Genomic DNA, 27376 nt, shown 5'->3' on the forward strand with positions numbered 1-27376 from the left:
GCATAGCTCCACACAAAAACCACATTCTGTCCCAACTTAAAACACTAATGCAAATCTACCTCGGGCATCCTGTAGTACCAGGCCTGGTTTAACAGAGATTCATCTTAAGAAACAAAGGTCTCCCAAGCTACTGTGCTTAAATTAAAATGTTAGGAAAGGTTTACAGAAGACAAAGGTAAAATCAAAATTGCTTATAAATTTTTCAGAAAAGATACATTTATCCTATCTAGGTATTTTATCCCCATTTCAGAGTCTTTGCTGGGACCTCTCATTGCAGATGTGGGCGTTTTTCAGAAAAATAAAAAAATCAGTGGCAACAAAAACTAGAGCTTTTAAGAAAAAAAAAAATCTAAAACTAAACCAACATTTTCTTTTACTTTGTCTAAGATATAGAAGGGCCAGATCCTTAACAAAAATTTAAATCTCAATTAATTCTCATCACAGAATTATTGCCTCACATTCCCTTTTCCTCCTCTGTCCATCCAGAAGAGTAGACAAGATGCCTGTAACCAAAACCCACACCACTCCCAAAGCCAAACCAAAAGCTTTAACACCTGAAGGTTCCCCTAAATCCAGGCAAATTTCTTAGCTAGCAGGAAACACAAACTTCAGATTTTAAAAAATCTACACTTTTACAGTGTCATTTGCATTCAGAGTGATTGCAAAGACTGCTGAAAGTTGTTATTAATAAGGATCCCTGCTGTTGGTTTATGCTGTTTTACTTAGTGATTTATCATCTTCATATCTAAGAAGGAGGAGGCCAGGCCACAGAAAGGAAATTATTCATTCCAGGTGGCATTTCTCCTTCCATTGTCAGAATGGCTGCAGAAAAAAATAGCAATTTCTTCTTTCTTAAAGACTGCATATCAAGGCAGCACTATCCTGTTCATTTAGGTTCACAATAAAACGTGCTGCCCAAAACAGACTCTTCTGAGAATACAACTTTCTAATCTGACTGATTATTCCTCCTCAAATCTCCAACATATACAAATAAATAATACTTCATCTCTTTTATTTCACAATTTCTACAGAATTATGTGATTTCATAATTCATACTATTGCTAGAGATTATCACATGGTTCTGTGACTTCTATCACTAGGGTAGCTGTATTTATTTACTAGTTCTGGTTTGATAATTGCTTTGAAAGTTGACCAACATTGTTATGGTGCTGATGGATATAACAGTCAGTAATCAATCATAATGCTAAGTGTATAAAGCAATTGAAAGATTAAATGTTAAATACAATGCTGAAATGACAAGTAATACATTGTTGCCTGCTTTTCTAATGAAGTGGAAGTAATCAATCCTTCAAAGCATAGCACATGAGTCATCCTATTCCTCTTCAAAACATTTTTCATAAATCTCACAAATTTTTCACTCAATACCAGTCAAATTTGCAAAACTCTCCCTGACACATCTTTTTTGTTCTCTGCAAATGGTGGCCAACAAAAAGGAAGCTCCTCATACTCAACCAGCTGTAATTTGCTCCATTTTTTCCAGCCACAGACTTTATTTTCCTGCTAGGATTATGGGGCTTTCCCACAGAAGGTGGACTACAAAGTGAAAGAAAAAATATGAAAATGTCATATCCTCTAGAAGCAAGCAAGGAGAATGGTTTCTATTTCCTGTTTATGTCACTCCACTCCCCTTGCCAGCAATATCATCCAGAGTATGGTCTTCCTCCCAACTCTAGTTTTATTTTCTACTCTCTTGTGCTTTGTGGGAGTCAGTTGTCTGCAGTAACAGATCATCATTTTGAGCTGTTATACAGTATACTGACAAAAAGGCTTCGCTCATTTTTATGTTTACATTCAGAATATCAAACCAAAATAATTACTTTTTTCTGAAATGTATCAGAATTATGTCCTGGATTTCTGTACAGAGTTATTTCATCAGCTACCAGTAGAAACATAAATCAAATTGTATCATGCAAGTAAAGCTTATTTAGGACTTTTTTCTGCCAGAGTTATTGCACAGAATCAAGAGAACAACATAACAAGCACAATACCAAAAAAAAACCTACTGTAAGGACAGAAAAAAAATAATACCTTTGGTTTGAAAAAAGACATAATTATGGCAAAACACACTTCACAGAGCAAAAAGTTTGCTTCATGAAGAAAATTTTAAAAGTTGTCCATGGGAAATAGCACAAATAATTAATTTCATTTCAGTGCCAAAAACTTAGCTTAGAAATTAGGAAATTAAAACATTATAAAATTAATGAGTCATGTAAAAGAAAGGCAGTTGACATAGTATCAGATTGTCCATAAATACCATGAAACCTCTACTAACATAGGCTTAAAACCAAGTAATCTTTACAAGGCTGAACTAAATGTTCCTTATGATTCAATTTTCTACAGTGCTTTGACTTTGCTCCCTAGAACTGCATGTTCAGATACTAAAACAGAATACATTACAAATGTCAGAATTGCCATCACACCATAGTTTTAATGAGGTAGAAATTAAAATACTGGGCTTTGTGAAGCAAAAAAGTCACACCAGCTGAGCTTTCACTGTAGTCTGATAAAGACAGCCCCTGTTAAGAAGTATTGTAGAGAAGGGTTTGACAATAATAGGGGTTCCTATCTGTTCAGCACAATACAGGAATGATGGCTGATACAAGCAGCCAAACTTCAGACAACCAGGATAAAAGAGGTGTTGTCACAGTACAGAAGGATATTGAAGGAACAACAAAGTGGAAGACAGAATTGACACTTGCATACATCTCATTAGAACGAAAAATTTGATTGAATACTTCACTAAATGTAACAGATCTTTCAAACCACAAAGCTAGCATTTTAATTAGTCCTATCTCAAAAAAACAAATGAGAAAGATTTATAACCATACAGAAGAATTATAACCCTGACAGCTGATGGCTTACAAGGAAAAACAAATTAACTGGTCAGGAAACCAAAATGTATCAAGCATTGCCATGTGTGGTCATGTATGTACATATGTGCTATACATAAGATGTCTAACATATTAGGCATTTTTCACATTAAAAATTGTATATAGTATTATAATAGTATGTTGTCTATAGAATATCTCCCTTCTAATGGTAATCTGTAAAAATAGCATTGTGTTATATGTATGTTAATATGCATAGTATTAGTATGTTAATCAGTATGTTAATATTGATGGTATATAACTAATTCTGAATAAGTTATTTCTATGTATACATATATATATAAACACACACATTTTTTTGTAATGTCCATCAGAAAGTTCTCAGATTCAGATGAAAACATTTCACTAGATACATGAAACTCCCTAGATCAGCCACAGCTTGTAATGAGAGTGAAGCCTTTGTTTTCAACTCACAAGACTACAGTAGGTAAAGCAGGTAAGGCAGGTACACAAGCATAGATTTGCCATATTTCCAATACACTCTACACATCCGAGGTCACATCCTACTTCAAATATTTATACTCCTTTTTTGTATTTATTATGTCTGCATTTAATAGTGAAGTTGCTTTTTACTTTACTAACACATTGCTAAGACTCTGATCTAAAAGTAGTCCTGTTGTGCTGCCTATAAATGGGGAATGTGCTTACCTTCTAGTTTGCAGTTGGGGAGATTTGTCATAGTGCAAAAACAGCACTAGGAATTCTTGAAGATGATGAGAAACCAGTAAATTTGGAATAAAGCTGGTTACAGCAAATTAGAAATAAAATACAACAACAAAACCTTAACCTCTGCACTGGAGTACAAATGAAACTTGCAGTCATACTTTTTTTATACATAAATGCACACACATCAATATGTAAAGTTATATAGCTCTTACCTACAAAGGATACATAAACTATGTTTGTCTTCTTTAAAATCAGTTTAAAATCAGCAGTTAATTGACTATGGACTTAAGGAGGACTTTGTGGTTGACAATAGCAAAGTTTTTCTAATCATACTTTCTCAGCTATAGTAAACAGATTTTTGAGCATTCTTAAACTACTTTGAAAAAGGATCTTTCTAAATTAAAAAATAAGAGCTTCTGTAGATATATTTATTTTTGTTATTCTCTGAATTTCAACATCAAAATAGAACAACAGATACTCCTTGAAAACAGGGGAAGGGTTACACTTCAATTAAGTGTCTTCAATTTTTTCCAAGACAATCCTTTGGAGCTGCACAAAATCCCATTCAACAAGCATTCAGTTTTTCATTGAAAAGTATCAGAAACCAAAGCAAAACTTAACAAACAGAAAATATTCTTTTTTGAATTTTCCTACAGACATATTTTTTGCAAGAAACACCAATATACAGTGTGTAGCAAAAAAAAGATATGCAGGTATTAAGGAAGTTTCACACTGAGGAGATGCTCCAGAGCCTTAATCATCTTAATCATCAGAGCTGGACACAGAACTCTAGAATAGAGACCTCACTGGTGCTGAGTGAAGGGGAAGGATCCCCCTCTTCAACATGCTGGCACTCTTCCTCATGCACCTCAGGGCACTACTGACCTCCTTTGTCACAGGGCACACTGCTGGCTTGTGTTCAGTTTGGCACCACCAGCAACCCCACCAGGAACCTCAGCTCCTTTTCTGCTGAGCTGCTTTGCAGCTGGGTAGCCTCAGCAAATATTGGTGCCTGGGGTTGCTCCTCCCCAGATGCAGAATTTGCACTTGCCCTTGCTGAACTTCAGGAGGTTCCTGGCAGCACATTTCTCCAGACTGTCAAGGTCCTCTGGATGACAGCGTGACCCTCTGGCATCCCAGGCACTCTGCCACGTTAGGTGTAACCTACAAAGCTGATGAGAGTTCACCCTGACCCTTCAAGCAGATCATTAATGAGTAAGACAGGATCCAGTGTTATCCCTGTGATACAGTGCTAGTTACTGGCCTCCAACTACAGGCCAAATTGTAATCAGGATAGTCATTTCAGAGTCTTCTTTTATATTATATTTGTAGCTTTACCACAGAATGCTACAGATGACATGACATGCTAACAATGCTACTCCTATGACAACATGACAACATGACAACATGTCTTCATGACAACATGAAGAAAATTAATTTATCCATATTACAGTAGAATAAAGCACAATTTATGGGTATAATTTCTGTTCAAGAGTCACCTAATTCAAGTCAGTATCTCCATCAAGAGAGCTTAAAATAATTTGCCTCATCACGGTATCCACATCAAAAATCCAAAATTGGCACTGAGAATTTATCCCTTTTTCTGTACCTATCAAAGCAAAGCAACTCTAGCAGCCTGAGGGGTCAATAGACTGAACAGTAAATTTTTCATTAGATTTTTTTAACCCTCCTCATTCTCTCTTTGCTATTCTTTTTGTATCTCCAATTTCCTGTTTTCCCTTGCATCTAGCATTTATCTTTCAGCAGTCAAATGCCTTCTTTTGTCCCACTACTGATTGTGTCTCATTGTGCTCCCATATTTCCCATCTCCTAGATCTGCATATATTAAAAATCTTCCTTGCTTCATGTTACATTCAAGTATCTGGATATCTGATTAAGAGACTCCTGTGAATAAAAGTCTGAAATTAAATGGATAACAAATTTTGAAGCCAAAAGCATTGCATTAAATGACATATTCAGTATTAAGCAGCATTTTATATGTTACTCAGGATGCAAAGTAAAATGTCTTCTTATCTTTCTCTCTTCTACACGTTTCATTACCATGGCCAGTTTTTGACAGCATTTTTCTCACATTCTGTACATTGCTGTGTATTTGCAGAAACGTAGGATGCCAAAACCTGCTGTTTATAGTCAATGAATAGTATCTTAAAATCAGAAAGGAAGACAAAACTTGCTCAAACATCCCAAATGTCGAACAAAGCAGATCACTTGCCGCTGCTGTCATCGGTCCCCTTAACTACCTGTGGTCCCCTAAGCAGAGTTTAGATTTTGGGAAGATGGGCAGAGGAAGATGTCATGCCACTGCTGCCACAAGTCTCCTAGCAGTTACTTGCCATATCTCAACAAAACCTATGGTTTCTGTAAGCTGGTATTGGAGTTGAGGACAACAACTCAAGCACGGAGGAAGCTTTTCTTCCAGAGCAGCAGCAATTTACCAGTCATGTCAAAGCACACAATATGGCCTGACAGGGCTCTCCCACTCTGTTCACACATTGCTGAGTGCCCACTATAACTATTTAAAAGCTTGGCTTGCACCAGATTCTTAACAGAGCCTGAAAATCTAGCAGGCAATTATATAATGGCTCAGGGAGGGAGGAAGAGGGATGCTCTGCCCAATGCTGCCAGCACAGGCCCCACAGCCACTGACATAATTTCTTTTAAGTAATTTCTTAGCCCAAATGACACTGATGAACTGGAGTTGATGGTGCCACGCTCACTCAAGAGCTGGCACTACTCATCAGTGTGGGCACATGGCAAGCAGAACAAGACTCTTCTCTGAATTGCTGTTTTGCATCACAGATTGAGGGTCAGGAATTAAAACACTGGGTTAATTTTGGATCAGGTCATACACTGAGAAGAAATATAAAAAATACTAGATATAAACTATGAAATTAGGGTAGATCTTTTATTCCAGCTGTATGATAGAATTTAAAGACTGACAGAGAAGTTTAATTGGTTTTGAGTGAAAAATGCAGAACTGATATACAACTGAAAGAGAATGTTGAAATGTGGCCAGTACATGAAAAAGTTATTTACCTGATTACCCTCAGTGGGGATAGTAGTTTCTGGGTTTCCTTCCTGGATATTTCCCATTTACACATTTTTTAGGAAATATTTTGTCTCTGAAGGTCTTCCAGATTTCAATTTTGCATTTGATTATTTAATGCAATTGGGTCCAAAATTACAGAAATGGATAACAGAAGAAACACATGTGACAAGAAGCACTGGTTTGAGTAAGGAAAGAAAAATGTAAAGTAAGAGAACCATAGGGGCAAGGCAAACTCATTTGGTTATTCCATTCAAGAGCTTTTCTTTCTAACATTTTCTCTTGAAAATAGAAATTAGCCCAAATAATGGTTTGAGATTCAGCACAAAAGCACATGGCCCACAATGGAGTTGTGTTTTGGTTTTTTTGTTTTTTTTTGTTTGTCTAAAGATTCACTTACTATATATTTTAAATTCTTTGGCCACTTTAACTCCAACACGACCAAAAAAAAATTAAAGGTTACTAAATATTGTTACTTGAGGAGCGGTATAAGGGATAAACAAGTTTAAAACAACATCAGAGCAACATTTGCAACCAATATTCAAAGTAAGTTTTAGTAAGAAATAAGAAGTTCTATGTATTATTACTATACCAATGCACTCCTTAATTTTACAGCATATGCTATTTCCTCCAGTACCACTCATTATTGGAGTAATCCATTACCAAATTCCTGGTAAGAAAAAGAGCAGTTCCAAATATTTGTGTTTTTACAAGGACTGGATGCAGACTGGTATTTTAGGAGTCCTATAGTTCTATTCTGTATCACTAATACCCAGACATTTCTTATTTACTACATTATTTCAGTCATACAAGAAGCAATTAGATGAATGTGAGGAAGACAACTAAGAAGATACACTTAATAAAAATAATTCTAGAAGCCCTTTGACACACAGCACAAAACTTTGCCTTTTAAAAGACCTTGGCTTCATTGCTAGCACTAACAGGTGAAAAAAACCAAAATATAACAAAGGAATGATACCCATTTCCCACTCAACCCCAACCTGCTCCCTAACAAAGCTTTAAAGAGTGGAAAGAAAGAAGCACCAGCAGCACAGGACCTTGAAGGGGAAAGCTGCAGAGTGCACCTTCAGCACTGTGATAAGGGTGACAAAGAAAAGCAAGGTCAAGAAGCAGGAGAGCACCAGCCTGTGTCACACAGCAGATCATGCCAGCCCAAAGACAACAGGAGCATATAAGCACAAGGCATTAGGACTAGAAGGTGAAGTCTCCTAAATAGTGCATTAATATACTCCAGACCAGTCAAGGAAAACATCTGTACAGCTATTAAGGTAATACAATCTCAAACAAAACCATTCTAATTTAGATGCTGCTAATGTTACACTAAATGTTGCTAATACTGCTGCAAGACTGTGGCAAATTTGCGATAAATGGGGAAGAAAAAAATCCTTTGAGAGTTAGAATTATACATTGGGACTAGAAAACCACCAGAAAATAAAAAATTTAAGAGATTTAGATAACTGGGTAAAATAATAATGTGTGAATATCTAAAGATATTTGCTTCTTTCTCCTTTTTCTTAAAAGCCATAAACACGCTTTGAGAAGAAAACATGAGAATATAGCACTGTCATTGGAACATTTGGGTTCAGATTGCAAAAGCAATTCAAAGAGCACCAAAACAATCATTATTTTTCCATTATTTTTACTGTGACTTTTTAAGACTTATAAAAAAATATCACTTATGAATGCAAACTGAAAACACAAAGTACAGCAAAGACTGCTGGCAGATGAAGAGAAAAGGACAAAGAAAAGTCTTTTCTGAAGAACATTTATATATAACAAAGCAAAAATGTGTATGAAATTGAACAGCTAACAGCATACTTTTCTGTTTAAACACTGTCTTATGTGTGTTCATAACCTATAAAGTTTAACTTATTATAAACCAACCTCGAATGTTTGGATGTGGATGCCTGGTTAATTACAGCAGGGTTTATGATTTTTCAACAGATGTTCTACCTTATCTTTTACAAAATCCTAATATGCCAAACAGTTCCAAATTGCCACATTGCTCTGCTATTAATAGATCAAAAACAAACTTCTATTAACACTGCCCTGGAAAACAGTACCAATTAATCTATCTTATCCACCTACTTTTTAAGAAAATGATGAAAAAAACCCTAAAATCAGAATTGTATGTCATTATTTTAAATATTGGAAAAAATATTGATAATTTTTTCTAATGAATAGGAAGAGTCAAATTTTTAAAAATAGTGTATTTTCTACAGGGAAGTATTTCCTTGAATTATCTATTTGCACCTACCATATGTTTTTGCTTTCCACAAAACAGTCATCAACAATATTTTCTGGCATGCAACTTGCCTCACATTTTCCCTCCTGGAAAAAACAAAACCATACCTTTATGTTTAAGATTATTACAGAAGATGCCCAAATGTACTCCTGTGAGTGCCCATGTAATTCTCTGAAAGAAAACAACCTTGATGGAAACAATGTATTATGTATGACAGTGGTTCTGCTTTGGAGCTGAGCTGGATACTCTTCCCACAGTTCTGGGGGAATTACCGGCAGAATTTCTTTGCAGATGGAGCAATACTACAGTTGTCCTTTATATAATGGGAAAGCTTTAGATACCAACTGTCCCCATTCTCATTTTCCTTCTGTCCTATTACTCTTAGGCAAACTGCATAAACAGATATTTTAAAGACACGTCAGTAGGATTGTTTCTCAGCCTTGTCAACTTTCTTCACCAAACACACTTCAGCATTAAAGATGCCCTGTACGAGTTAAGAACACAGAGGTAGCATGTGTGAAAAAATAGTTTATTTCCATTTGAATTAAATATGAAGAAAAACTTATGAGCAAATTCTGACAGATTAGCTAATTGAAGACCAACTTCTAATATTTTGACTGTTAACTCCTACTTTCTGTGGTGGGATCCTTATTAGAGCTCAATTTTCATAGGATAAACATCCCAATTCACACACCTCCTATGGTGGTGATTCATCATGCAAGCTGCTGCCTCATGCTTGAACACTGACAGTGGCTGGTATTCCAGAGTGTCAGCAAAAACATTAAAAAAAAAAAATGCCACAGCTAACGCTCAGCACTTAATGCTCTCAGTGATGAGGAGCAGCTCCCCATCCCGAGCTTGGCAGCACCACTGGCTCTGACCCTGCCCCTCCAGGCCCAGGCCATCACAGCTTTTATGATGGGATTGGTCTCTGACCCAGATACTGCACTGATTACTGAAGCTCTCACTTGGCAGGAGTAACTCTGACCTACTGTGCTAATAATTTTGCTGATGGGAACTAATTAAATCCCAGACAGTCTACACACTCTCTTTAACCTAGCTGTTAATAAGCTTGTAATGAAACTTCAATCAAGTCACACTGTGCCCTGGGTAAACAAGCTTGTTCACACACATGCACGTGTGTCTGCAGTCCTAGGGAATGAGTGAAAGTAAAACAAAAACCTGGTGAAACAGACTGAAGTGGCCTGTGTTTACATACATCTCATCAGTGACCAATATAAGGATGAGAAATGGAAGTGGCTCCATTTCTAACTCTAGGGCACTTCATACAGGTCAAGTTAGGACAATCCTAACTCAGGAGACCTGAATCTCACAGCTGTGTAAGTAGAGCCCTTCTCTGCATTAATGCACCAGTGCTATGGAAGCACACACTGAAATTTACCTAATTAAATACAAAAAAATAAGTTTATTATACAATCTCAATGATTTGAAGTAATTTGATATCCATAGCTACTCCCCAAACTGACTAACTTCTAAAGATACTAGCAAATTGGGTGCCTAGAGTGAAGAGTTGCATATACATTCATGTTAGAATAGACTTGGTCACTTAGATGATTCTGAAACAAAGTTTGCATCTACTTAAATGGTGCCACTCTGCTAACCCCCAGGATTCCCAACAGCCATGGTTAAGACTTATAACAGAACAAATCTAACAAAAAAATTATCTCCAAATGTTTCAGGTTGAAATACAAAAATAAAATTAAAAACAGAGGAAGTGAGGGAGCATTATCATACATGGCAAAAAGTCCGAACATACTACACAATATTCTAACTTGGAAGAAAATTCCTGTGTACTCTGTATGCATGCATCACAGGTAATGGATTAATGTGATCAGGATAACAGAGAAAGCAGGAGGTAACAACATCACTTCTCTTGCTAAATCACTCCAAAATTCAGAATAATCAAACAGAAAATAATCTTTGTGGATTATAACAATATATGTTGAAGAAAAATATGCAGATTGATGGTTCTTCATTTCTCTTCAACAATTCTGAGCTTTGGCATAAAAGTGGTAACTAATGCCATTTGAATGAGGCAAGTTCTGAAGCAGCAGAAACTCTGCAGAAAATAGCCTGTTAAATTAACCAAAATATCACATTTTAACAGATTAATATCTACCAGATTTCACTAAAGGTTTGTGTCTAGTTCTATGAAATATTAACTACATGTATACAAAATTTATGACATAACTAAAAAGTTAGATTTCTTCTGTGAAAATTGAAGACAAGTCTAAGTCTATAACTTGTATTTTGTTCTGTCTAATACCTATAAACTGACAGCCTGGGTGACACTCTAAAATCTTCTGTGCTACTGGTTTGCCTCCACCAGACTCACCTACGCTGGATGTGGACACTTGGCTACATCATGTACTTTTACCTCTGAAAAAGAGCACTAAAATTAAACAATCTTAAATCAGGCTCTTTGACCTTTTCTGATTGCCAGTGTCCACTCAACCTTTCCAGGATGAATGGTAGATATCTTTGTCCCAGACAGTTTATGCAGCAATCACAGTACTTCCCCTAAGTTAGATAAATTAGGCGGTCACTTAACAGGGAGAGAGGCCAACATCAATTGCAGCAAAGGTCACTCAGTTCAGTTATCATGTACTGTATTAAATTGTCATCAGATCTGAACAGCAATTTCATCAATAACCCATCCAGCCAGAATGACTGTGAATGTTTGAAAGCATACAACCTCTCTGTGGGGGACAGAGAGCAGTCAGAACACTCACATGTGTAAGGCAGGCATACAAAAGGCCACAAAATAAACACCTGAAGGGAACAAAGGCTCTCATCCACCAGTTTGGGGCAAAAGAAGCTGGGACACACACTGATAAACTAATGATATACAGTATAGCCTTTCCCATAGGACTGTGAATACCACCCTATCTGCTACTACTTGAGGGTACAAACTCCTTCCTTGAATCTTTGCCTCTCAAGCTTTTTTGGGTGTTCTAAGAGCCACTCTGGAAGCACCCTGCTCTTTCCAGCATTCCAAAGTACCTGCTTAGTTCTGCTGGGACCTTTTCACCAGCAAAATGCAATAGAAGAAATAATTACTGTAAACTTTAAATAAATAAATATGAATTCTATCCAAACTCTGACACAGAAAACTGTTTTGTTATTTTGATCCAGTTACTAACAAGTTTCTAAATGTCAATAAAAGCCTCTTAGCTTTTACTCTAAGCAAGTCTTTACATTGTTGAGGAAAGCATTAAGTCATCATTTTAATGAAATTAAAATACTTTAGTAACTCTAAAATCCTAATAAATGTGAAGCATTTCAACATGAAAATTTTATGCAATGCAACATTTATGCATTCTATGTGTTCATATTGCAAGGAAATTGAATACATGTAGCCCGATTCCATAGAGAGGTTTGTTTTTTATTCATTTTTTTTTAAAGAGATACAATTGATTACTTCTATTTGTGAAACTTTGTAAAAAAAACCCCCAACAGTTTATGCGTTACCAAAATACCCGAAAATGCCATGCTTTTATTTTGCATATAAAGTCCCAGATTGCTAACTGAAAATACTCCTACCTTTAAACAATATTCATACTTGGATGTCTCATATTTTCAAATAAATCTCAATCTAATTTTCAGACAATCCATCCTGAAAACAAATATGAATGCCTGAGCACTTGCAGATGAAATCTATACAGTCTACTCAGGAATCTGCAAAGTAACAGCTGGTGCTACAGCTGTTACATTCAATCAGGGAAGACAAGCAATGCCATATGGCACGTTCTTCTAAAGCAGTTCTCAACACTGAATATCCAGGATACTATACTTAGGGGGAAGAAAGAGGGAGTTGAGATGCAACCATTACTAATAATTAGTCCAATCCATCACAAATAATTACCAAAATGATTTGCCATTAATAATTCCTTACTGAGGGAACATTGCCCAAAACAACAAAAAAGAAAGTCTCATGTAAGCCTTGTATTTTTCATTTAGAGAATCACTTAATTACTTTTCACTATATAAAACAGTGTTATTTCTAAACACCAGGAATAAATCTAGAAAGTATCATTTCATGTTGCACTTTTAAGCAGGGATAGCATCAAGAGCTTTGAAGAAAGATAGATTAGTTCAGGAATCAAAATTTATGATGATAAAATTAAGGCTCATACTTGAAGGCATCAAGGTACCAAAAAGGAAACACACCTAAACATACAGGTTTAATCAGGAAAATGTTTCTTTTCTTCCTGTTACCTAGAAACTTTGTTTTTAACAAAGAACAAAATATAAACTTTTTAGAAACTGTCAGGAAGAAAATTTTCTCTACACTTTGAGAGAAGAAGCTAGTTCTGGTTGACAGAGATATGTATTTATAGAGATCATGATTTTATCTCTATATTCTGAAATGCAGTTATAACAACCTGTCACCAAATCCACTGAACTAATGGCAGAATACTCTGACACAAAGAGAACACATTATATGAAAACAACATGCTGAGAAAGTAGTATTAATAGTGCTGTGAGCTTTACTTATAACCAACCATTGTATTGACAGCTTTAACATATGTGCTTTTCAAAAAAAACAAAAAAAAGCACCAAAAAACCCTACAAATCTTAAATATACTTTTTTGACAATGTACACTCTTCAAAAATATACTTTTATACAGTTTGCTGCAAATGTTCAGAAAAAGTTTAATACAAGCAATAAAAATATTACATAATATGCAATTAAGTTGAAAACCCACATGAGGGAATTTCCTTATTTAATACATTTATTGCAAAATACAGGTATCTGTTTCCTTATTTGTCTCAGGTACTCATCTTTTCTTAAACAAGGTTGGTTGACCTCCCTTTGACAACTGTAAAGGGCTTTTTGTGGAATAAAACTGTCATTTTCACAAATGAGGATTTTAAAGACATCAGAAGTCAAGTACAACAATCCCAAATGTCAGCAGCACTAGCTGCATTTCACAGCAACATTTACTGTTCCAAAGAGCACTCTTTATGACAACTCCACTGAACAGGGTGAATCCATCTGCCCCACTATTAGTCCATAGCTAAGAATGGAGCAGATAAACGCCAAACTTTCAGTCTGAGTTCACTGATTAAAGATCAAGTCTGAGACCATCTGCTGAGTTACAATAATCTGTCAGGATGTTAGAAATCCTGACACTGAGAAACAGACAGCAAAGATCTTTCTGAGGAAAACTACATTAAGTAATTCTGTGGCATCACTACAATGATAGAGTCATTTCCAAGACTTAGAATCACCACAAAGTATTTAGGAATATTCTAAAAACACAGAAGCACAGGATTGTATTTGTAAAATATAATATGTTCTTACAAGCAAATGAGTAATAATAAAAGAGTCTAATAAAAGAAACTCTTAATTACACCAGGCAGAGCATAAATATTGCATTTCAAAATGCTTTATCCAATTTCCTGTTTGTAAACAAACTGCCACTGTGAGCAGTGTTAGCCACTGTGAATAGCTGGATGGCACTGAAACTGCAGGCAATCTTAGAGCTGCAAGAATGCTTATACATTTTTTACATCCCTGCAGCAGAAGAATTGTTTACCTTTCCAAATTGTACTGAGAAACTACATAAGGATACTAAATTGGAAAAGCAAAATCATCTTAATACTTCACAAAAACAAAGGCTAACCAAAGTTATCAAAAAATAATGACTTAATTACTAATTCATCAAAAGGCATTGCACAAGCCTGACCTTTAAAATCAAAATGGGTGTTGCTTCTGTGCTGCTGGGATCAATTTTTGTATCTTTACCAGCATAGCAGATTGATGCATTATTATCAAGGCAGATAAAAGCAGCAGCTTGGAATCATTCTGAACTGCCTGACTCATAAATGGCTACCATGAACTAAATTTCAATTTGAAAGCTTCTCCATTATGAAGATTTTTAAACAACTTGTTCTCATTTTGAAACTCTTCTTGAAACCACTTATTTTTAAACACACATAGCATTCTCTGCTTTGGAAACAGAATAGCTGTGAAAAGCTTATTTAGACACAAAATCATTGCCAACAGCCAAGCCATGGGTACTCATTTACCAGATTTCAAAATTATGGGTATTATACTTGAAAAACTTAATTCGCAGAGACTTTGTTATTGCAAGGAGTAAATTCCTTTTCACCTACACTGCATTGATTTCTTTTCCTACTAATCCAAAGCACCTCAGAGGTGGTAAGCACCACATGAGCAAGTAGTAATTTCCATTACTTTAATTCCATAGAATATTTTCAAGAACTAAGATCTTGAACCATTAACTACAAATATACAGTAGCTATAAGAATTATCAAAAATCTACATTAAACTTCCTCCTCACCTAAAAAATACATCCTTCATTACAACTGAAAAAATAAAGATGCAAGAATATCTTATGTTAATCTAAAACTCATATATTTGTTTTCTTACCAGATCTGCTTGATAAAGTTACATTGGCATTATGCTCAGAATAGATTCTAGCAGGCACCCATATTCCTGAAAAATAAGGGAGTTACCTTTTCTAAAAATTATTCTAAACCAAGAAGAAAATCTGTCACTTAATTTCATCTTCTGCTTCCAGCTCCTTCTGACTCAAGGATTAGGTGTTCTTCCTTACCTAAGGCATACAGGCTAAGCTACCTAATAGCCAAGAATCTTCTGAAAAGGGAATAAGATCAAGACACACCTCATAGCTTTTTTTATTAAGTAGGTTTTAACATGGTTGTTTAAACACAAGAAAATTGGCACTGAGCATTTTGTCTGAATGTATATTGTGTCAGCAACAGCAACTAAGACATATATATATTCATTCCTTTAAGTGAAATTGAAAAAAAATATAAGTGCATGAGCTTCTGAAAAGTCAGGTGTAATTCCAACAAGACAGAAGAAAGCTTAAGCATGTCTCTGATGGGAAAAGCCCCATCATTGTGATCTATATTAAAATTTAATGGATATGACAAAGGAAGTCTCAGTGTGTTGAGCTGCATGAAGAAAGTGATACTACAAAATACATATTAAAGAAGATTAATATTTATTAAAAAATATAAATTAAAATGCAAAAAGAAAACATCTTGGAATGTCTCATAGAGACCATTTCCTCCTTTACTATCCCATGAAAATGATGAGCACTTGCACTGTTACCTTGAGAGATGACATTAAATTCACAGGAGATAAATGTATATTAGGTTGGACCAAGAAATTTTATCTTCCCAATGGAAAAATCAAACACATGCACACTGTTATTACAACAGTTAATTAGCTGAACTAAACTTCCTCCTAGAAAGATTCAAATTTACCTCTCTCTTGACTGTGATGAAAAGAAAAAACTTCACACAGTTGTTGAATGAAATGGAATTAGATAAAAAGCAAAAATTCCTGTTTACAGATAGTACAGATATTTGTCATATTTTGTTTATTAAGCTTACACTAAAAGTTTCTCACTTGCTTCAGAAGTGAGGAAAAAGCTGTGATCTCTCAATGTCATAGACTGGGTGATATCATGAGTATCCCATGTGACAAGGTGGCTCATACCCTGGGAAGTAGAGCACAGCAAACCGCTGACAGCTTTATCAATTTCCTTATCTGGCCTTCCAGGTTATCTTTGAGGCCCCAGGCTCTAGAGAACAGCAGCCTTCTGAAGCACCAAATGTCTCCACGGAGAGTAGCTGAATATTAACATCCAGTTTGCATTGCCATCATGATGTGCCTGATATTCAGGGCTTGCAACTTACACAGATCTAGAACATCATTAACAAAAGCACCCAATTGGTTCAAGCTTTGTCTTCCAATTTCCATTCATCTTTGATGAAAATTTTTAGATGTTGACAGCATGAGATAAATAAGACCATCTTCATGGTTCATCTTTCTCTTTGGAAGTACCTTAACACAATGTGACAAAAAGGATGAACAACAATTTCTTGATGCAGGTAGAGGCCTGTGGCAGTAAAAACACGTTTCTTCTCCAAAATACTGAGCAGTTAGTGAACAGGCAGCTGGAACAAACCCAGGCCACAGCAATCTCTCACAGAGTATCCATCAGCCCACTGAAACAAAAAAAGGGGAGGATATGGAAGTGCTAATACAAGCCACGTGAGAAACTGGAATGAGGACCTAAAAACTATCATATGTACCAAAAATAAATGGAAAAACAATATTTCTAGATGATAGATCTGAAAAATTAGTAAAACCTCTATATTATACAAAAACCTACTGTGTTTTAAAGAATTTATCAAAATATTTCATTTCTCATCTATCTGTACTTGACATAGAGTTCAATATATTTAAGAAAACAATGCATATCATATCAAACTGATGGCAACTGAGATATGAGAGGAAAATATCCACATTGTAGTTTTTTGACTTTTCTGTTTGTGTGCATTGTTTTATTCTGCTTGGTTGTTACGTTGCTTATTTTTATGAATAGGTTCTGCATGAAAAAGCTTCCATGTGCTTCATAACTTTATTAAATTAGTGATTAGGAGTAAACCCAGTGAGTGGAAAGTGTATGTATTTGGGCAATGATCACATTTCAGAAGGAAGTAATTCTCAGCCTGGGGTTGGAGTTCCATTAAACCAATTAGAGTAACCATTATGTAAATGGCAGGTCCTGTGCTGCTTGGCACAGCACTAGTCAGTGGATTTATCAGGAAAGATTACACTTCATGAAGCACAGCTCAGCTAAGTCATAGCTGAGGGGCATGACAACTGACAAACTACACTTGAGTAATCTAGCCACAAAGGTAAAAAGGATTAAAAAAAAAAAGCAAACTAGTTATAGTGCAACATACAAACAATAGTGTAGCCTTCCTATTACAGTCATAGAAACTCTACTGCTTAAAATATTTAGAATAAATGTAAAGCAGAAATTAGGAAAGACATGGCAGTTTGGGAAGAAAGAAGAGAAAAGGGGTTAATTATTCAGCCTCATTAAATTTTTCATCACAAGCAGCAAACTATCATAGCTTGAGCATTTTCTTTTTCATTAGAGTGCTTTTTAATATTGACATCCAACCAATTATGTTCAAACTAATTCCCAGAATGCTGTGAGACTGTAGCTACTTTCAGAAGTTTTTCCACATTAATGAACTGTATTATTTTTTCATTAGAAGCTCCAGCATGCTCAGAGACATACAAAGTGGAGAACAGAAAACCACCCTGAAGAGAACATATTCTCCAAAAAGTCTTTGGCTTTCTTAATGAATTTCTCTCTTCAGGGAGTCTTGTTCATCTTTACTTTAAAAATTCAAAACCAAAAGCAGCACTTCTACTTCAAGTGGACTCCTCCTTTATAACCAAGCGCAGCAAAATATGTGAAATCTGTGCCTAAGCTCCAGACAAAGGTGAAGTTACAGAACACAAAAGACTTATATATTTTTTTATTTGACATGATATCTTTCATGGTCTACATTCCAATTTATATATTTAGGGTTGTTTCATTGTTTTTTCAGATATGCCTGACTAGATTAAACTACTTTAATAACATTCTGAAGATTTAATAAGCCTTAGCTAATGATAGCTTGTTTCTTTTTTACATACTCTCAATGAAAAAAAAAAACAGTTAACAAAAAGGCATTGTATTATCTGATTCATTACACAGCAAGCAGGGCATCTTTTTTATGGCTTCTTAACATATTTTGTCTTTTCTTTCCAAAATAACTCTCTCTGGTAATATTTGCATAAAATGTGATGAATGTCTGTCCTAAAGGGGAGTGAAATTGCAACACAGAATTGCATTAGCAACTAATATAGGCATGACAAGACTGAAAACTAATTCTTTATTCTTCCTTTTAACATTTTCTTTTTAATTAAATTGCACCTTTTCTTCATCTCACCTTTTCCTTAAACCTATATTTTGTTAATAAAACAAAATATTTTCTCTTTAATTAAATTGCACATTTTCTTCATCTTACTTTCTCCTTAAACCTATATTTTATTAACACCTGCCTCTAGTTGTGCTACTTATCACTCTCATGGAGTTATATACAGAATGTATTCCATACACAGAATAAATAAATAAAACTAAATAATGATAATAACAACAACAACAAGTTTCTGGATAGCAGTGTGTTACACTGTCTGAGAAACAACATACTTAGGACATGGGCTGATATATAGAAAAGTGCCTTTAATGAACTAAACCTGCAAATTCACGAGGCACATTCACAACCTTTGTGAAAGATACATAAATTACTTTACAAGCAAATTATCTACCATCTTTCTTAAAATGGCTTACACCAAATAATAGCATCTATATGTGGACAGCAACAATATGTCATTTCCTCTGACACAGGTTCACTGGTTTGCCTCTCTCTAGTCTCCAAATAATACTCTTACCAGTATGAGAAAACCCATTTCTTAAATAAGAGTGATGAGGACATTATATAAGCAACAGATTGTTCAAGAGACTTTTTTCTGCATGCATGGCAGGAATTTTTAGTTCACTGAATTGTCACTCCATTTCTATCCATCAATTTCCTTTTATATGTGAGGCTTCAGCAAAATATACCTATTTTAAATACCTGCTTCTGCAACCAAAAAGTAAAATCGTTATTGCCCAATTTGGCTTCTGTGGACCCTGACCCTTAAACTCTATTACTTTCCTGTTAAGAGAGAAACCAAGCTGTATAGTTCAAAAGAAACTATGAAGCATGCAATCTAGAAAATTCAGAGACTTAAGAGAAGACATTCACTACATCACATCCTCAGAGCAATAAAATGAACTTCTTGCAGAGTTAAGATAAAAAAAGCAAAAAAAGTGATACTAGCTCAAAAACCAAGTTGTACTATAGTTTTACAACAAACTCACAATTTTAAATTTACTCTTATCACATGTAATTGGCAGTATACCTGGCAGAATAGCTCAAATCTGTACTGTGACAGAAGAACCAAGACTCAGTTATAATCAGTACATGTGCTCATCACCTGGAGTTCTTCCATAAAGCTTTTAAAGTATATTTAACATAGAGGGGAAGAAAATATAAATCACCTATACAAATCTGTCATGAAATTTACTTTGTAAGTTTCAGAGAGCACACACAGTAACATTTTCCTGCAGCTCCCTACAAAGACATGAAGTACAGCACTGAAAATAACCTGAATTTCCCAGCTTTCTGGTTCAGGTACCCAAACTACTCCCAAGGTGTTGACATTCATTTATCAGGCTGAAATATGGGGAGTCATGAGTCATTCATCCATGTCAAGTTAAAGACTACAAATCTTCCTTGCATGCTCTGTCACTTGATCACTCTTCCTCCTCTTCCTTTCATTATCTCCTGCGTGGCACCAAGAACACCTTACAGGAACAAGTCAGTCTTTCCAACGCTGCCATCTAAAAAGCAATGCTGACTGTGAACTTCATTTAGGATTACAAAAACAAACAAATAAACAAGAAAAAAAAAGTTGTTTCAATGACAGCCTTCAAAGTATATCTCCTAAAAGTAGCAAGCTCAGCAGTCACGAAGGTGGAATTTCTAAAAAGGAATTAGCGGTATAGAATAAGTAGACTTCTAATTAGATATGATCACTAATTCAAGCTGTGCCACTGTTCAGGAAGAAGATGACTTGGGTAAATTAGTTCTAACGAACCCATACAGAATTGTTCAACAGTGCCTTTAGACCATCACCTACATATCACATATGCAAGAATGCACATAGAGCTATATATGGCATGAAAATAGCTTCCAGGCTGATGCATTAGAAAAATCATGTTAGTTTAAAAAGTCTGTATCTGTTCATACAAGAATTTGCTCCTTCACTCAAGCCCTCTGAGTTTTTCAATCTCACTCAATTTCTCTCAATTTTAAATATTTGATTTCAACATTAAAAAATACCCAAACATGCTGGTTGCTTACCCCATGCCTTTCATATTTGAATTCTCCATTCATGTTAATCTCTTTCTTCCTTTCTCTCAAGTGTCCTGGTCTTCTCCATTACATCAATTTTTGCTTGCATATGTCATGTACTACGAGGGTGCTAAAGCACTGGCACCCCTTAGGTACTGTCTAATAACTGTATCAAAAACCTCAAGACCCAAAGTTTGTCCTGTTCTGATTTTGCATATACCTATAGAAAACTATATTAATGTAAATGGCACTTTACAGACAAGCAGATTCCCAGTGTCACCTCTGCAAACCATGTGCAGAGCTGAGGCTGGATTCAAGATCCAGCCTCTTTACTAGCTTATAACATAACTTTTGCAAATAAGGTTTATGTTCCCTGTTGCAAGATGTAACAGCCTTATGACTACTTTAATGTTTTTGTCTTCTTGCTTCACCTTTTTCCTCTAATCCAGGAATATTGTAAATCAAAGGCAACTCCGACAAAGACGAGAGAGAATGACGCATCTGACTCCATCATTAGAAGGCTAAAGAATTATTTTATTATACTATACTATGTACATTGTATTTAAACTGAATCTGCCATGCACTCACTCTTGCTCACAACTGCTCCAGAAATGCACTCACCTCTGATTCTCTCATGACTGTCCTGTGACAGTCTGACACACACACACTTCTTGGCCCTGATAGGCCAAGGGAACAAAACATCCTCACTTTGGGTAAACAATCTCCATATTGCATTCTACTTTGGCACAACACAGGCACAGCAAGCAAGATAAGAATTGTATTTTCCTTCTTCTCTGCTTGTCTCATAGCTTCTCTCTCTGTTCAGAGGGCATGTGAATACCACACAGGAATTATTTTGACTGAAAGCCACAGGAGAATGAAATCAAGCAAAAAATTCCTCACAATGTGTATTTGATTAAACTGCCAGTAGAACACTGCAAAACAAGCAAAATTTTACACAACACAAGTGATGTTTTAGGATAATCAAGCACATTCATATAAAATTCAAAACAAGAGTTTTGCTACACTGCAAGAAGGCATGACTGCCATATCTGTGAATGCAGTAATACTAAGTAACTTTTGCAAACATGTCTCTTCTCCCAACAATGCATTTTGGAACTATCACACATAGAATCAGCTTTCCAAGTTTTTTATGATACTGTTTTCTTATGAAAACAATTCTCTCCTCCAGTATCCTCTAGTACAGCATCTTGATATCAGCTATTTGAACTACTTGATGTTATTTGGATGCTCATTGACAATGTTAATAAATTATCTTCAGATCTTTGTAAACAGCATCTTTAACAAGTCATAATTATGTTGTTTTGTATAAAGCTGTGGAACATAGGAACACCAGCAAATGAAGATAATTCAGTTGGGCTAGGCATCGTACAAACACGAGTCATTATAAAACAATCTCTCTCTGTTCTATTCTCTATTTCTCTAATGGCTTGGTGGTAAAATAGCTATTTCCCAGCACACATAAGGAGAGTTATACCATTGTTCACCAATAAAACATTTCATTTTGCATAATACAGGAGGTAGAAAGTAATAATGTCTCATTAAGAAATTTCTTATTGGATTAGTGGATGTCATCAATCTCAAAAATGTTTGTCTCACTACATCAGAAACCCTTTCCAACTAGTACCCTCAAACTCACTTTATATAATACACACTGCAAGGAATGGTCACACAATCTCTTTCTCCCTCAAAATACCTATGGAAATCTCTTACTGGTATTTGGACATTGGGAAGCTTACTTTCTAGCAACATCATTCACAAGGAATCACACAAGAAACCTCCATTTGAGCCACTCAATAAGGCCTGCATCTCATGGCACTCCTCCCCTGAATCCATGCAAACACACCAGATTTTCCTTCTCTATTCCACAGACATGAAATTGCCAAAATAATCTTGGCAATGCTCACAAAGTACAGAAAGCAATTTAAAAACCTCCAGCTATTGCGGTCTACTGATGACTTTGAGCAATGTCAGCAGCACCAAAACTCAGAGTGCTAATTAATGCTGAGAACGTGCTGATAGCTACAATAAATGATTGTTGGGTTGTGTTTGAAATTCCAGACACTGATAAGTTTAACACTGTACAGCACTCATATGAAAATGGTAAGCAATGGGATTTCCTAGGGGAGAATAATTTAGCAGTAACAAAAGTGCTTGCATAAGTTTTAATATCTATATAGTACAGTTATTTAAATTGTGATTAACTAGGAAAACTATTACCTAATAATATGGATTTTTAGGATTTCTCTATATTGTTTTCTCTTCTAATTGTTCCATTACTTTAGTGACTCCATATATTTTTTCTGCCTCACCAGACAGAAACAGACATAAGAAGAAAGAAGAAGCCATAATTAGAATCCAAGCCAGTGCTACTGCTGCCTCCCACTGTGGGCTCTGTCAGCCCATCATCTTCTCTGTGGTGCTACACAAATCCACCAGATCTTAAACTTCTGTTACTGAGAATTTTAACATATCTCTACCCACCTATGGAACCCACCATTTTTTTCAGCTTCACTGGTCTATGAAAGCGAAACAGAGATTTTGACTGGACATGCATCCAGAAAAAAGGTCATTCTGCCCTGTTACAAAAAGAGGACTTGTTTTTGAAGAGACCACAGAAGACTAGAATAAAAAAAAACATGTGAATCCAGGACATTTCAATAAACAGGATAAATATATGTATTTTCCTTTACCCCAGAAATTACTTACAATACAAAGTGTAATGCACAATTTAATTTATACCATAGAAAATTTTAACTCAAAATATTGATTCTTACTTGTCATTGATAATACTGTACTTTCTATTTTGGGAATTGGGCATTCTGTTAAATCTGGAGTTATTGTATCAAAAGATACACATTTGTGTAATCTGAACTCAGAGGACACACAGGATAAAAAATAACATCAAGTGAAATAGGGAACTGTAAAGTTAAACCCTGGTCTATAAGGTATTAAAAACCTGAATTAATTCAACACTGGATCCCAGCCTGCAGAACAAAACCCATAGCTTTTGAGGCATTCTCCTATTCCAGCACCCCTATGAGCTGAGGGATTGAGCTGATCCAGTTAGCATAAGCACTTCAGGGCACTTGCTAAAAACAATCCAGACATCCTCTGCTACCAGTACAACATTACCAACTACCATTTTTTACTTTTCTGACAGCTTCAAAATGCCATCCTCCAAGTGAAATCAACCATTACCATAGCATATAGTACTTGTTTATCTTAACTAGAGGTTTATAATATCAGCCACACTTTTCTATTTTCCTACTCCAAGTATGGCAAAGTAGATGCATAAGAGAAAAAGAATTTCACAGCACAGCATTTTTATCCAAACATTTAAATATTTACTTTGATTTTGTTAAATAAGGACAGATTACTAAACAACATTTATAAATAGTTTCCTTAAAGAACCCATTTTCTGCATCTCTGCCAAATATTCTGTTGCCAGGCTGCACTACAAGTCTTTTGCATTAATCAAAGACTTAATACATGCTTTGCAAAATTTCTTTTGACTAAAATATCTGAAAGGATATTTTATAAATGAGGGCAAAAAGCAACAGTGATGAAGGTGCCTAATGAAAATGAATACGTCCTAATTCAAGACCCAGATAGACAAGCCCTATTTGACTCCATAAAATCAGATTTAACTAGGAGATGACAGCAAAGAGTGTGGTTGCTTAGATGCACATAACAGAGAGTAATAAAAGTGATAAATTCTAATTAATATGAATTTATGCAGTGTATGTGTAACCAACACTTAATCAGATTCTATCCTGGAGGATCATTTATATTTAGCAGTAATGTTTCTTTAGCATATTTTGCTTGAATAATTTTTATTCTTTGAAAAGGTGATAAAATACATTTTTTCTTAATATTCCTTTTATCTTATTCTTTAACTGAAGACCAGATAATCAAAAAGATGAATCCCCCAAAACACCTTCTACAATCAAGGACAGTTTAAAAATCTTGACAGACCTCTCTCCTCAAGGATATGCAGGCACCAGCTGAAGTTCACCATGCCATAACTAGGGCTTAATTTTCCCTTGAAGAAGATCCTCACTGCCCTCTTTCATCATCATATCTGAATTCCCTTCCTGACAGTTAGTCCTCAAGATAAAACATCTTTTTCTCATTTAGCATTTTCCCTAGCATCTAATCCTGCTCTTCAGATCATTTCTTCATAATCTCTTTAAAATCAGGAGTTTCCCAGTTACTGACACAGGCTTATCTGTCTTCAGTCTCAAGGTGCAATTAGTGCAAGGAGTCCTTACTCAGGTTTTAAAAACAAACAAAAATTTAAAAAGATAAATCACAAAAAAACCCAATCAAACAAAAAAAAGAAGAATACTGGAACAAATGGGGGAGTTTCACCTATGTAATGGAACAGCTCAAGATGACACAGTCCTTGAAAGGCTTGTTTTAATCAGAGGTTTGGTTAGGTAATTTTTCTCTTTCCCTCTTCCCTTCTGATAATTCCTGTCAGTGTGTATTTAGGTACAATTTGAAATGCCTGCTGGATTGCCAGTCCTAGGAAGGACTTCTGTCCTCCTCAGGCAATAATATGAGATAGGAACACTCAGTGCAGTGAAAATAGGACAGTCCTAGGGTCACGCAGAGGGAAAATAAAATAGACTTTTTATTCTGTGATTTTATGAGTTTTAGACACCAAAGATGTTAGAAAAGGAATTTCAGAACTGTTGAAAATTCCACTTTTGAAACCAAACCCTTAGAACATAAAACCTGACAGGCATGCAATGGTACAGATGTTGCATTTGCTGCTCTCTATGGGTAAGTAGAAAACCAAGATGTTGAAAATCAGAGGAGTATTGAGACCCAAGTTCATATCAAGCAGTGAAGTGTGATTTGGTGACAAGATCCCAAAGAAACACCTTGAAACAGAAAACATTTGTTTATACGGAACTAGGAGGCCTTTGTGCAGCCCTCTTGCCAAGGCAATGGAACAAGAATAAATCACATACAGATACTGTTTGAAAAAGATCAAAAAGTGATTAAAAAGAGCTCTTGCCTGCAGAGTTTACAACACCCCTCTGGCCCCAGTAGAAACCACCTGGCCCCTGGTTTCACTCCAGGCCTCCACTACCCCAAAAGTACCAATGATATTCTGTATGTTGCCTACACACATATTATTGCCTTTCCTCCAATTCTTGCCTGCATCAAAGGTTGAACAAGTTATCATCTAAGGACCAATTCTCATCTAGGAGACACAACATAAGCAGGAAAATATAGATACTTTATTGTTCTCTTGAGGAAACTGCCTTTTTCCTATTTCCACTTTAATTTTAAAACAGCACTGTTACCCACAGAAAGCCTATGTCAAGTTCTACCCTTGTTAAAAAGAAGGGAAAATGTCAAACTGTGACTGTTGTACCAATAACCAGTCTCAGTATCAACAATTGCAGATCTCTCAAATAATTCTGCAGAGCTACACCTATCTGTACTATCTGAGATCTGATCAAGTCTTTAAAACAAATAAAAATGGAAAAGGCACTGCCTCCTGGATTTTTGTCTCATGACTTCTTTTGTTACAGAGACATTAATCCAGTGCTGCATCTTCCACTTCAAGCTGTTGGAAGATGCAATTTTAATGTGATCAAACCTTGCAGACTTTGTGCATTCTTCAGTAATTAATCTGCATATAATATATATATATATCTCATAGTAACTGTAGGCAAGCATTACACCCAACACCGACAGCACATCACACATCAACATGTGAATTAATTTAACAAAAACATATGAAAGAGAGGGTAGAAAGAAGTAAAAGAGACTTCTGATGGGGCAAGAAGCACCTATGCTTAGTCATTTGTGTAAAGGAATGGTAAATACATGTCCTGCATGATGACATGAGAGACTAAGAAAAATATGCACCTTCATGTAAAGGGAAAAAAGTGAAAACTTCATGGGTATCTTCATTTAAGAATCAGCAGTCATCACACTGTTCAATGCAGAACTTACAGATACAACAACATCTTAGCCCACGGTGGGCAGTATCACAAGATCACAAGGCGTCTTTGAATATGAAAACCACAGAATGGTGAGGCTGGAAGGGACCACAGTGGGTCATCTGGTCCAACCTCCCCACCTAAACAGGGTCATCCCAGAGCACACAGGACAGGATTGCATCCAGACAGTTCTTGAACATCTCCAGTGAGGGAGACTCCACAGCCCCCCTGGACAGTCTGTTCCAGTGTATGGTCACCTGCACAGTAAAGAAATTTCTCCTTGTATTCAGATGGAACTCCCTGTGCAACAGTTTCTGCCCATTGCTTCTCGTTTTATTGCTTGGCAACAATGAGAAGAGCCTTCTTCCAGTCTTGACAACTCCCCTTCCGAATAAATTCAATAATATTCAGCAAAATTCTAAAGCAAATCATAAAAGTTAAGGCAGAATAAAAATGGCATTTGAGAAACTCGCAGAAGTTAAGTGCAGCTGTGTAGAACCTGACGCAAACAACAGGTCATTGCAAGTGAAATCAGTTAAATCAGAGAAAGGAAATTACTCATGAACAAAACATGCCATTAACATCTTTTCAGCATAAATAGTTCAACACTTGGCAGTCTGTGTCTGCCCCACACCAATATAATGACCAG

The 27376-nt window shown here is 35.7% G+C and overlaps 1 protein-coding gene across 1 annotated transcript in view; it reads right to left on the minus strand.

Moving 5' to 3' along the window:
• THSD7A (thrombospondin type 1 domain containing 7A) overlaps positions 1–27376 on the minus strand; it is a 254685-nt gene that overhangs the window by 158023 nt on the left and 69286 nt on the right. The window lies entirely within an intron of this gene.

This window comes from Ammospiza nelsoni, chromosome 1 (assembly GCF_027579445.1).
Source record: "Ammospiza nelsoni isolate bAmmNel1 chromosome 1, bAmmNel1.pri, whole genome shotgun sequence".
NCBI classification, from domain to species: Eukaryota; Metazoa; Chordata; class Aves; order Passeriformes; family Passerellidae; genus Ammospiza; species Ammospiza nelsoni.